We start from the raw sequence: 12,151 nt of genomic DNA on the forward strand, positions 1-12,151 counted from the left end.
CAAGTAATTTTCTAGGCACTGTAGGCAAGTAGAAGGACGAATGAAATCACAGAATGCTTAGGGGTAGGAGGAAGTTTAAAGATCACCTACTCACCCCCTGATAAGGGCAGGGAGATCCACTAGGCTCAGGTGCTCAAAGCCTTACCCAGTCTGGCCTGGAGCGCTCCCAGGGATGTGGCTCTGCAGAGCTGCTGCTCTGGATCCAGCTTTGACAACGGCTCAACCAAGCAAGGCACCAACTGGTAAAAAACTGCTTTGTTCTTAGTATTTGAAATTGAAATTAGGGACAAGAAAATCCAACTTGTTTTTGTTTTTGGATTTAACGCTTTCAAACTCATGTTGCAATATAAAAAAGCTGTATGTTTCCCACAGTGCTTTGTCCGTGTGCCTGGATGCAGTGTGGTCTCCAAGGATGAGGGGTGTGTTCCATGGCACAGCCAGGACACTGCAGCCCCAGAGCAGTCCCAAGCTGAAAACATCTGGGAAAGGCTTAGGATGACAAAGAAAAGAAAAACAACTATTCCTGATCATATACTTTAATCACAGCCCCATTAATTTATTTGACATGAGGTTTTGATATTTATAGCCAGACTTATGCTTTACTTTTTTTTATAATAGTGGATGTTTATTTCTCTCACCAATTACATCCCATCCCAGAAACTGCACAAATTTATGACAAACACAAAGTGAGGCTGATGTACTTACTTTGTAAAATTAGAAGGTTTTGGCACCTGTGGGTGTCTCTAGCACACAACTCAGTGTGCTGTTGAGCTACTGAAAATGTAAATTCTTCAGTGTTTAATTTCAATAATGACTGAATTTTTCCATGTGGGTGGGGGAAGAATTTTCCAGTTTCATTCCTCCGAGCTGCTGAGCTCAGAGGTTTCCCCTTCTGTACAGAAGGTGGCACTGGAAATACAGGAATGAAGTGTCATCATCTATCTGCTTGCCTTTACCAACAGGCTGGTGTCTGGCTAACACCTGTCAGAACACCTGGGAACACGAGTGCTCTCTGTCTCGGGCAGTGAGGTCCCGTTCTGACTCCTGCCGAGGGTTAATTTACCAGGTGTCTCTCACAGTTACCATAGAACACATTTGAAATGCGGGAGCCCCCCAGATGAACCGGGCTCTGATGGGAGTAGTCAGAGCTCAAACGCTCGGGACGGCGAGAGAGACAGTCCTTAGCACGGAGCGCTGAGCAGCGCGACCCCTCCCACGGAGGGAGCGGCGGCTGCTGAGCCGGGCGCGCTCGGGTCCCGGCCAGGCCGCCGAGCGCCGCCGGGCGCCGCCGAGCGCCGCCGAGCGCCGCCGGGCGCCGCCGAGCGCCGCCGGGCGCCGCCGAGCGCCGCCGGGAGCCGCCGGGAGCCGCCGGGGGCCGCCGGGAGCCGCCGAGGGCCGCCGAGGGCCGCCGGGCGCCGCCGGGCGCCGCCGGGCGCCGCCGGGCGCCGCCGGGCGCCGCCGAGCGCCGCCGAGAGCCGCCTGCTCCCTGCGCCGGGCCCTCCATGCAGGCTCCTCTCAGCCCAGGCGCCGAGCCGAGCCCAGCTCCCCACCGGCAGCACGAAGGGCTCCTCCGGCCGCTCTCAGCTCTGCGGGCGGCAGGAGCGATGCCAGGGGCGGGAGGGGACCCGAGCCTGGCGTGTGTCAGCTTCGCCCGGGACCGCGGAGCGGCGGCAGCGCCGCGGCCGAGGCAAAACCGAGGCTGCGGAGCGTCGGCTCTGGAGGTAACCTGGAAATAAATAACCGCACTCGTAGGAGCTTAGAGCTTACACGCTTGAGTAAATGGGAAAAACCTTTCTTTCTTTGCAGTGTTGGGGGCGCTGCAGGAGAGCTCGCGTTCACGTCTCACGGCAGCTCCTGCTTAGGGACGGAGCAGCTGCTGCCGGGAGCTCAGCTGCAAAAGGCGTGTTTGTGTTCATAGTGCTACTAGTGTTTCCTTTACAACTCTGCCAAATGCAACTAGTTTAGAGAACGTCGGTCCCAATGAGAAGAAATGAGTTGGGTTTGCTAGAAACCCTTCCTGTGTTACCTCAAGTCCCATCTCAGGTGGAGTCAGCCCCGACCTTTGCTGCTGGGATGCGGAGGGAAGGTTTCTGAATAGCTGTGAAGTTTATAGTGCCAAACACAGGTCTGGCCAAGGCTCAGAAACTGGCTGCACATCTGGCAGCTCTCTTACAGCCATGGTCTTAAATTTCTGTGCTGTTTCTGGCTCTATTTCTTGTGTCCGGTAGGAGAGGAAAGTTTGGAAAGGAAAATAATAGATGTATCTCTGTGCATGCCTGGCACTGAGACCTGCAAGAGAAATTGAGTGGCTCTGTGAAGCTCTGCAAGACCTCACTCCACCCACTGATCCATCTCCCTTGGATCCTTCTCCCTTCCAAATCCCATCAAGCTCTTTCTGGGAGGGGCCCCCACATCTCCTGACTGCTGCAGGAGCTTCTTCCTGTATCCTCAAGGCTGTTCCCCTCTGTTACCTGAGGTCAGAAGCTGGCTGCCATTTGGAGTGTAGAAATGGCCACTTTGGCCACTCTAATCATGCCACCAATTGTCTGACAGGGACTGTGATGCTTTGCTTTACTCTGGTGCTTTGTCTGAATTTTGTGTGCAGAAGCAGGGGCTGGGCTGTGTGCTGTGCTCTGTTTGCTTTCCTTGAAGCCTTTCTAGAGGAATTATTTGTTAAACAAATTGAATGTGTTGGGAATAACACACAATGGTTCACAATTCTCTGTCATGTACCCCTGACGCGAGTGGGGATTTCTGCTGCACCACCAGCACAGTGCTGGGGCTGAAGACAGCACTCTGGGAGGTGCTGTTGCTGCTGAAGACATGACCATATTCATTGGCTAGCAGAATTAATTTGTTGGGTTTGTTTGCATGGATTTTACCACAGTAAAGTCCCACTTATTTTCCATTTCGGTGGCATGAAAAGTGTATTGATTTTTCTTCACTTCTGATTGTTCACATTACTGGATTGCTTTTAAATAGTTGACAGAGATCATTCATTTTCTAGCTCTAACATATTTTACAGCCTGTTCCCTGTTTTATTTGTGTGTGCTTTGGGGGAGTTCCACAGTTATGCGTCATACTGATCACGTTCTGCAAACGGCAGCCCTGGCAGGAGGGAGGAAGCTCTTCCCCCGTGGGGTTTTTGCTCCTCCTGCCTTCTCCCTAGCAGCTTCAGCACCTGTGTTTCACCTCCCCGACTTAGAAAGTGGAGCTGAGGCTCAAAAACCCTCTAAGCCAAAGAAATAACAAGGCCACAGAAAAATCAGTCTTGTGAGAGGGGCTGGTTAGTGGGAGGACATTGAGAGCTGTCCTGGTGTTTGTGGGGCTCAGCAGGGGAGGGGCAGCGTCCTTCAACCCACACACAAAGACACGAGGGAACCTCGGGGCCTTTTCAGTGCAGGACCCACGGGGCTTTGGAATGCTGCCCCAGCCCAGCACACCTCTCTGCCCTTCCCCTGGGCTGTGTCACCTCTCCAGGCTGAGCCCTTTGGGAGCAAGAACTGCCTGTCCCTATTTGCTAGCACAGTGCCTAAAGCAATGGGGTCCTGATTTCACTGAGGCCTCAAGCAACAGGGAGACAGTGCTAATAAGGAGAATTAATTATTCATTTATCACTTCACTCTCAGTGAATAATCTCCAATAATCATGTATAATTTGCTGCTTTAGTGAATACTTTGATATTAAACAGAGCTGGTAGAATAAACTCACAGAAGTGAAAACCCCATGTAAAAGAAGTGAGAAAATGGTCAAGACTAAAAAAACATCTAAGAGATATTTGTGCATAATCATTTGCCCAGATCTAGTAGTGTCCTGGATAAACATATGGAAGACAGATAGAGACATAGATGGCTCAATCTCTTCCCCAGCTCTTAGAGAGTCAGAGATCACACTATGATCCCAAACAGAAGCCTACATTCTGTGACCAGAGGATGGTCCAGGAGATAATTTTGCTTTCTCTAACCTCCTTCTGGGGTGAAGGAAGTGCAGTAAGGGAAAGCTACTTGGCACTGAAGTGGGGAATTAAGTATTCTTAAGGCCTAAATGATTGGGGCATCCAAAGTGCAGGTCTGCCCTGGGAAGTCAGGGAAAGCTGCCTCCAGTGCTGCTCAGGGTGAGTTTGCACGGTTTGTGATAGCTCAATGACTTCGATTTTCCCATTTGCCTTTTCCCTTCCCATGGCTACTGAGTGCTTGGCCCATAGGGCTGTGCTCATCCACACCAGGGGCATTTATTGCAAAGCTGTTTGTGACAAAGGCAGATTCCAGCAGCCAGGAGCTGTTCGGGCTGTGGTGTTGTTTTGGGAAACTGCTGAAACATTGTCTGTTCCCGCATGGAAATCTCTTTCAGAAGCAGATTGCAGTGTTGTGTTTCAGACTGTGGTGCCTGCTCACATTATCCCTCACTGACGCACAGTGATGATGCATATGTTGGATCTCACAATGCTGAGAGAATTTACGCTTTGGAAGTGTTTACCTCCCTCATTATTGATGTTCTGTCAGTAGCAGTGTGCTCATATTCTCTGCAGAGAAACTAAAGGCACTGATAAAAATCACTGAGCTTCTCATCTAAATCTCCAGGTAAGAAATGGCATTTCTGTATGTGAACAGTACTGTTTGGTGGCACAGACCCTTACCCGTTTTCCCTTTGGGTTACAGGATACTTGTTCAGTTTTTCTTTTTTTTTTCTGGACAATTTTCTGAACCATCACTTGGCAGATTTTATTTCCTCGTGCTTTCCTCTCTTATATCTATTTCCACAGAAGTATTAAAGCATTTAGCTTCCATTTATGCATTCATAAGTGTGTGACTAAAGTCCTGTTGGTGGGATGAACAGCTAGAGCTCTCCTGTGCACTGAAAAATGGGCATTTTCAGAGAGAAAACAGAGTCCAACATCCTAAAGCTATAAGGAATTCAGATATCTCATGTTTTGGACAGCTGGTTTGAACATAAAAACCGAGGAAGGGATTTACTCATTTTCTCATTAAGCCACCTGAACCAAATCCCAGTGTCTGTGTGAGATGCTCTCAGTGAAGGACACGGATGCTTGCCAGTGCTAATCAAAACTGCAGGCTTGGGAGGGCCAGGCTGGCAGCCACCTGAGCTGGCACAGGAGCTGTGGGAGCCGAGCATCCCCACCTGGGGACTCACCTTCCTCTCCAAGGTCACCACCCTGGCCCCACAAGTGGGTCAGGGCAGGAGCTGCAGTTTGGGAACTCTCTTCTCCCTTGTGCTGGCACCAGCAATGCTCTGGGACTCACAACACCAGATCCAAACTTCCACAGTCCCGCAGCATCCCCAGCCTGCAGCCCCAGTGCTGCTCACTGCTGAGTAAATGCTAATCTTCCATCTTACAGGCATGTCCTGAGACTTAATTAATGCTTCTGAAGTATTTTAAAGCCCTCAGATGGCAAGCAGGCTAAAATACTGCCAGTCCCTGAGGAACCTTCCCCTTCAGGGAGGACTCCGGGTGTTTTATTTAATGAGCAGCAGTGTCTGAGGACTGTCTTGACTGATTATTTCTGAGGCAAAGCAGCAACACGTTCACATGATGCTGCTGAATTTTTAATGGACTCCAGTCTATTGTGGAAATACAGCTGTGGAGCAAGCACTCCCTTTTGCACTCCTGCAGCCAGCCTGGCCAGAGACTCTTCCTCCAGGAACTGCTCCACAGGGGCAGAAAAGGCACCCATGGAAACCATGGCACCACGAACAAGTTGGGGAGCTCCTGCCTCTTCTCCCTCAGGGAAAAATGTGCGGAGCCAGATGATTCATATTTTCTGCAGGAATGTGTCTTGCTCACCTTTTCTGTGTTTTTAAGTTAGACAGCATTGGGCACCATCTCTCCTCACACCCTGGGAGTGCTGGGCAGCTCAGTGATGCTGATAAACAACTTTTTGATAATGCAGATTATGTAAATGTACCAGTTTTCCTATCATTTCTTCTGCTACCCATGGGAGCAAGTATTTTCTGGTGTGTGAGCAGGCTGCAGCATTCAACCTGCTGCCTTTTTTTAAAAAATGCTTTACAGGAGCAGAACTGTCTACAGAGGTTCTCTTGCCTGATACCTGAACTAGTGACTGTGAACACGACATGCACCGTGTGAAGCCAAATAACCCTCCAGGAATTCTTTCTATTAAAATAATTGCTGGGGCAGGGGAATACTGCAAACAGCTGTGGTTCATCCCATAAACATATTCTGCCTCCTTTTGGAGCCTCAGCCTCCAACTGATGCCAGAGCCTGTCAGCTGCAGTGGAACATATTTCCTTTGCAGAAATGAAACGATTACTGATGAATAAATCTGTTGTGCACAGACCTGAACTCCCCAGTGCATGCTGCACATGCAAAAGGGAAAAGTGACAGTGCTTCACCCTGGAACGAGCTGGAGCGACAGTTCATCTGCTGAACACGCTGGCTGTGGAGCTGCTGTGTGTCTGCAGCCTAGCAACACTGAGCGGGAGGAAAAATCCCCCAAAATCAGTCCAGCAGAATGGCATCACCTTGCCATGTAGTGCCCTTGCTCTGGCACGGAAGCAGCTGTCCCATGTCATGGGATGTGCTGAGAGGAGGCTCCCTGCAAGCCCAGTGTCCTCCTTTGGGCAGTCTGAGTGACTGGTGGCAAAGGGCTGGGCTGGGGAGGACAGGAGGGTCTTGAGGTCCCTGGGCTGGGGCAGTGGGTGCTTCCAGGCTGATGTTTGCTGCTACAGCAACCTAGGCAAGAGATGAGTCCCTGGCTCCACTGATCCCCCGAGGTGATGCCTGGAGTGGAGGGGGAGATGAGATGGACCAGAGAAAACCCTGCTCTGCAGCTGTGAGGGGACATGAAGGAGAAATCACAGAGGTCACTGAGACCTGTGTGTGCCACAGTTTCATGGGCTCAGCACTGTCTGACAAAGACAAACCCTCTGACAGGCCCATTTATTTCTGTCAGTCACGTCTGAGTGGAGGGGATGAGCAGCGGACATGGTCACTGATGACACTGATGTACTGGTGAGCTGCCACAGGGGTGTTTCTGCAGGAAGGGGGGCTCTGCAGGGAGTGGGAGCAGTGCTTGCCCAGCCCCACCACTGCCTGTCAGGTTGCTCGAACAGCCTGCACTGCATTTGCAAAATATTGTTAATCAAGAGACACAGTTCAAGGCATTTGACTGGCACATCCAGTTAAGTGCTAGCAAACACGCTGTAAAACCACTGTGCTGAGGCCACCTTCCTAATGAATGCAAAGTGGGAGCAATCAATCAGGCCCGGCAGCCAGCCCTGGCACCGCCTCTGCAAATGCAAATTGAACAAACAATAATGAGTGCTATCTAATTAGTGCACACAGCTGCAGTGTTACAGCCCTGTATAGGACACACCTTGTTAAATTTCATAGTATGTATCACAGAGTGCCTGAGAAAATGATGGAGGTTTGCCACGTGCACACCTCGTAGAGCACAGACAGGTAGAAATTTGGTGATAAATGCATTATTCTCAGCAGGTGAGCTCTGGATTGAGTAGTGCCACGACGGTCAAGAGACTGAGAATGGACCTTGCTGTCGAAGGGTCAGCCCTCAGTGAGCCTCCTCCTACAGCTGCAGCTCCAGCACCTGTTCTTAGCACCAAGAGGAAGAAGACCCGGGGCCAAATTCTTCCGTGAGACACTTTTATTCAAACCCATGTCAGAAATTTGGTGAAAGAAATATTTCAGGCAATTCTTTCGCCTTTGTTGCTTTAATGTTCAGCAATATCTGTTCTTCCTGTAAGATCCCTGGTGACACTGCAGGGGATGGTGGGATGGTGTTTAAATATTGATGTTTTAGCAGCTTATGGTTTTAATACAATTTAAATTATGCACATTTTTATTGGACTCATAGGTTCATCAGCAATTAGTCTCTCCCAGCTGCAAAGGAGGGTGTTCAGCAGCTCTGTATTGATTTCTGCCTCAACCTCTGAATTTTAGTGACTGGCTACATCTTAGTGCCTTGGCAAGGTAAACAAATCCACAGGCCCTTATTCGAGAACTGCTGGTTAGCAGCCATAAATGTGTAATCAACAACTCGGTATCCTTGGAATTAGATCTTCTTAACAATCATTAGTTTCATCCCTTGCTGCTCTAATAAACCTCTTGGTAGCAGGGCAGAGCCAATTATACATGTGCTTGGAAAATTAGAAAAGAAGGAGAAAAAGTCTGTGTTGCCACAAATAAGTGAAAATTTTAACTGGCCCAAACCTGTGGCACGTGTGGGACTCATCTGTTGTTTATCAGAGGCTGAGCTTTGAGTATTGGAGACAACGTTAGGGGAAATCTGTATTTATTTTGCATGTTATGGTTTTTCCACCTGATGCCAAGCTGGCATCAGTGCACAAGTCCTGCAGCCCCTTTCACATTTCTTCTGTGGGCTCTGCAGACCAGAGCCAGGGCTGTGAGAGCTGCAGCAAACTGACATTGATTCAAAGATGTTTTGTGGCAGGATCCCTACCCAGTGCTGCCTGCAATGCTCAGGAGGAGGATGGCTGTCATGATACAGTGACCAAATTACTTATTTATCTTCTGAGTGTGACAGGGAACTGCTCAGCCTGGGGGTCCAGATGCTGGTGTTTAATTTCCCCCTCCCTTCTGCAGCCCTGGGCAGCTCATGAAACATCCCTGGGACCAGCTCTTTGCTCCCACAGATCCCTGTCTTTTGGGATAAGCCTTGGAGGAGAGCTTGGAGCCCCGGAGTGCTCACTCTGTTCCTGCTTTGTTCCCAGTGCAGTGGGATAGAACAGATAAACACCCCTGAATCACTAAGTTTTTGTTTACATCTGTTTTCTCTTCATTCAGTGGGACTTTTGCAAGGTGCAGTGAGAAGAGAACATGCACCTGCACCAAGTACAGTGATTGTGGGGGCTCTTGCTAAAGAAAATCATTAATAGCAAATCCACCCTTCCTTCTCCAGGTGGTTCTTATGCCATCCTACACAAGACGTTTTTTTGAGAGAGGTGATAAGCTTCTAGGATGTGCCATCAGCTTTACAGTCAAGCTGCTGGCATTAGGAGAGAATGGGAATGCAAACCATAAAAATAACAGATGGGAGACAGATGTGATAAAATGGAAGCACAGGCAAATTATAAAACCATTCAAACTGCTCATGCAGATAAAATCGGGAAACAAAATCACATCTGAAATCACAAGGACTGGGTGTCTGTTTGAGAAAAAAGTGTTTGACTTTGCTGTTTGATAGTGGTATTGGTGGTGGAGGTGTTCAAGTTCAAAGTCCTGGAGGAGAAGCAGGGATTTCTGCTGCAGGGAAGCTTGGGCTGTGGCACCTTCCTTTGTTGCTGAGGAGCATTTCTGCTGTAGAGGCTTAAAGATGGCGTTTTTCCTCAACTCACACTGCAAATGTTAATGTTCATATCGTGCCAGTGCAATTACTTGACTGCAGTGATAAAATATCATCCAAATAATTGAAGAAACATGAAGGGAAAAATAGCCCTCAAAAACCTAAAGGGCAGATGACCATGAAATGAAACCCAAAATAATGCTGGGATCCTCTGGAGCTCTACTGGGTGTGCCACAGGATCCTGCAGGGGCAGGGCTGAGGCAGCTCAGTGCCAGGCTCAGAGCCTGGGGGAGCAGGGACAAGGAGGGCACCACGAGGCTCGGGGGAGATGATTTTACATGACCCAAGCAAAAGTCCTGTTACATTGGAGCATCTAAAATCACCTAGCCAGTACCCTGTCTCCAGCAGAACTGGACAGATCTGTGCCTACAAATCAGGCTCTCATTTTCTAGTAATTAGCAGATTACAGACTGGCTGAGCCACGAGTTGTGCTGGGAACAAGGGGTTTAATAGCCACAGATAGGTTTCTCCTCTGAATTAATTGAATCTCTTTTTGAACCCATTCATCCTTCTGGCTGTCACACAGCTCACCATTTAATTACACAGTGCCTGGGGACTTCAGGGGCGCCCCTTCCCCTTGCAGCAAGCACAAGGAACAGACATCCAGTCTCACACTCCTCACACCACTCAGACAAATCTCACGGCGGGCTTCCACAACATCTGATGCTTATTAAAGCCTTGTTTTCTGAGCACAGGACTGGGAGTCCGGCTCCCTCTTCTTAATGAGTTTTTAATTTTTTTTTCTTTTATATGCCCAAAGAAGAGGGATAAGGTCTGAGTATGTTCTGAAAACCTCTGTTTAGAAGGTAAACAAAGACCCTCTTTGTTCTCAAAGACCACTTTATTATTCTAAATTTATTAGCTCTTCCTGATACAGCATTTGGAATGTGCTCTGAAACACCTGGACCACGGCAGTGAAGTGGGTGCTATAGCCAGGCAGTGTGTCTCATTCTGCACTGGATGTGATTAGAAATGCAGCTTCAAACACAAATGGGGGAAAATATGATAACAGGGAGGGGGAAGGAAGGAGGAAGGCTAGAGGACTGAACCTTTCAAAATGCTCATGACCTCTTATTGACTTTATGCAATGATATTTTTATTTATAACAGCATCAGGTCAGAATTAGGCTTTTTCTATCAGTATTTATGATGTTGCTGGCAATTTGATGAGTCTTTGTCCTGCAGAGCAAATGAGTGATTAAAGTTTACAGTGAACTTATGTCCAAGGAGTTCTGCTTTACCCTCTGGGTAAAGAGAAGCCATTGGCCTCTTTGCAGCACCAGGGCATTGAATTTGTTTGTTGGTTGGTATGGGGCTTTTTTTGGCTGGGATTACAAGGCTAATACTTAGCTTTTCATCCAAAATCCAGAGTTTTCTGTGGTTCTTAAAACATTTCTGTATATTTTACATTTAAATATAAATGAGATCTCCTTGAAACAGATTCATTCTGGTTGGCTTTGCACATTGATGATTAAAGAACGTGGTTCAATTTTTTTTGTCTCATTCTGAGCAATGTCTCATTAGATTTTCATTTTATTTCTTTCCATATCCATCATGATTTGTGTCAGCAGAGCGGTTACATAGATGGACAGCTTATTATCAGTTTTAAGTGAGGAAACAGAACACAAGAATGGTTACTAAAAAAAGGGAAAGGTAATTAACACTGGGTGCCAGAATATAAATGAAGCGTGACATTTCCATTTTGCTAATCCAAATTAACCCTCGTCTGAATGTTACAGAGTGCAGGAGGGGATTCTGGGCCTCTGCTTATGTTTCTGCATACCCTAGTGCTGCATGTCTGGTGTGGCACAGAGTGCTCAGCAGTGCCCAGTGAGGCACCTGAGAAAGACTGGAAGTGCTGCAGAGCTCCTACATCCAAACAGAGCTGCTGAGCCTGAGCAGTGGCTGACACACAGGGCAAGCTGCTGGCCACTGCAGAACTCACAACTGCTGTCCCCTCCTCCATTCTCTCTGCCAAATGTGGGATGTCTGCAAGGTAATTGGGTTCCATTATTTGATATATAAAGTGGGAGTGGGAGGGAGGGTCAGGGAGGACAAATTAAAATGAATTGAGAATCTTTACGTGAAGAGAAAAGAGTACTGGAGGGAGCCATGATAACTCTTTACAAATACTTAGAGGGACATTATGAAGAGGAGAGAGACCAATTACTCTCATTAGTCAGTGCAGCAGAACAAGAAGTAATGCTGTGTGCTGCTGAAGGGAAACCTGGACTGTGATGCAAAAATTCCAAGGGTAACACCACAGAAGGAGTCATCAGGGGAAGGTTTGTCCTGGCTTGACTGAAGAACCTGGTCTAGGGTTCAGGCAACTGAGATGCAGACTTCTGGGCAATTCACCAGTACGTTAGGGATAAGGTTTTGCTGATTTCATGTCTACCTGGCATATACTCCTATTCAATTGTGGATATATTTCCTGCTCTCATATCAGCCCTCAATATTTGAGGTGATACCTTAGGAACCCACCTACAGTTTGTTGCTCCTTTTGATCACATACTTCTCATGGAGGTGGGAGGGTAAAGGAGAAAACCTGGGAGGAACCAGAGTGGGAATCGGGGAGTGTATTAGCATTTGCTGAGCTGGGCACAAGAATCACTCAGGAAATTAAAAGCAGGATGATATTTTGAGGTGATAAAAGATTAAAGTATGAAACTTGCATTTGACTCAAATCCAGCCTCAATTTTTCCTTTTTAAGCTGCAGTTTAGGAAAAGCTGAACACTTGCCAGTGACAAGTGCAGGCTCTGGACTCTTGCAAAAGGGAGAAGGAATTA

The 12,151-nt window shown here is 48.0% G+C and overlaps 1 long non-coding RNA gene across 1 annotated transcript; it reads left to right on the forward strand.

The window, feature by feature from the left end:
• The first annotated feature begins 1,736 nt into the window (after positions 1 to 1,736).
• LOC132337411 (uncharacterized) lies at positions 1,737 to 10,868 on the forward strand. Its single transcript, XR_009489176.1, has 2 exons — positions 1,737 to 4,580; positions 7,478 to 10,868. It is a non-coding gene; the product is annotated as an uncharacterized LOC132337411 (long non-coding RNA).
• The last annotated feature ends 1,283 nt before the right edge of the window (positions 10,869 to 12,151 follow it).

Source organism: Haemorhous mexicanus, chromosome 22, assembly GCF_027477595.1.
Source record: "Haemorhous mexicanus isolate bHaeMex1 chromosome 22, bHaeMex1.pri, whole genome shotgun sequence".
Classification (NCBI taxonomy): Eukaryota; Metazoa; Chordata; class Aves; order Passeriformes; family Fringillidae; genus Haemorhous; species Haemorhous mexicanus.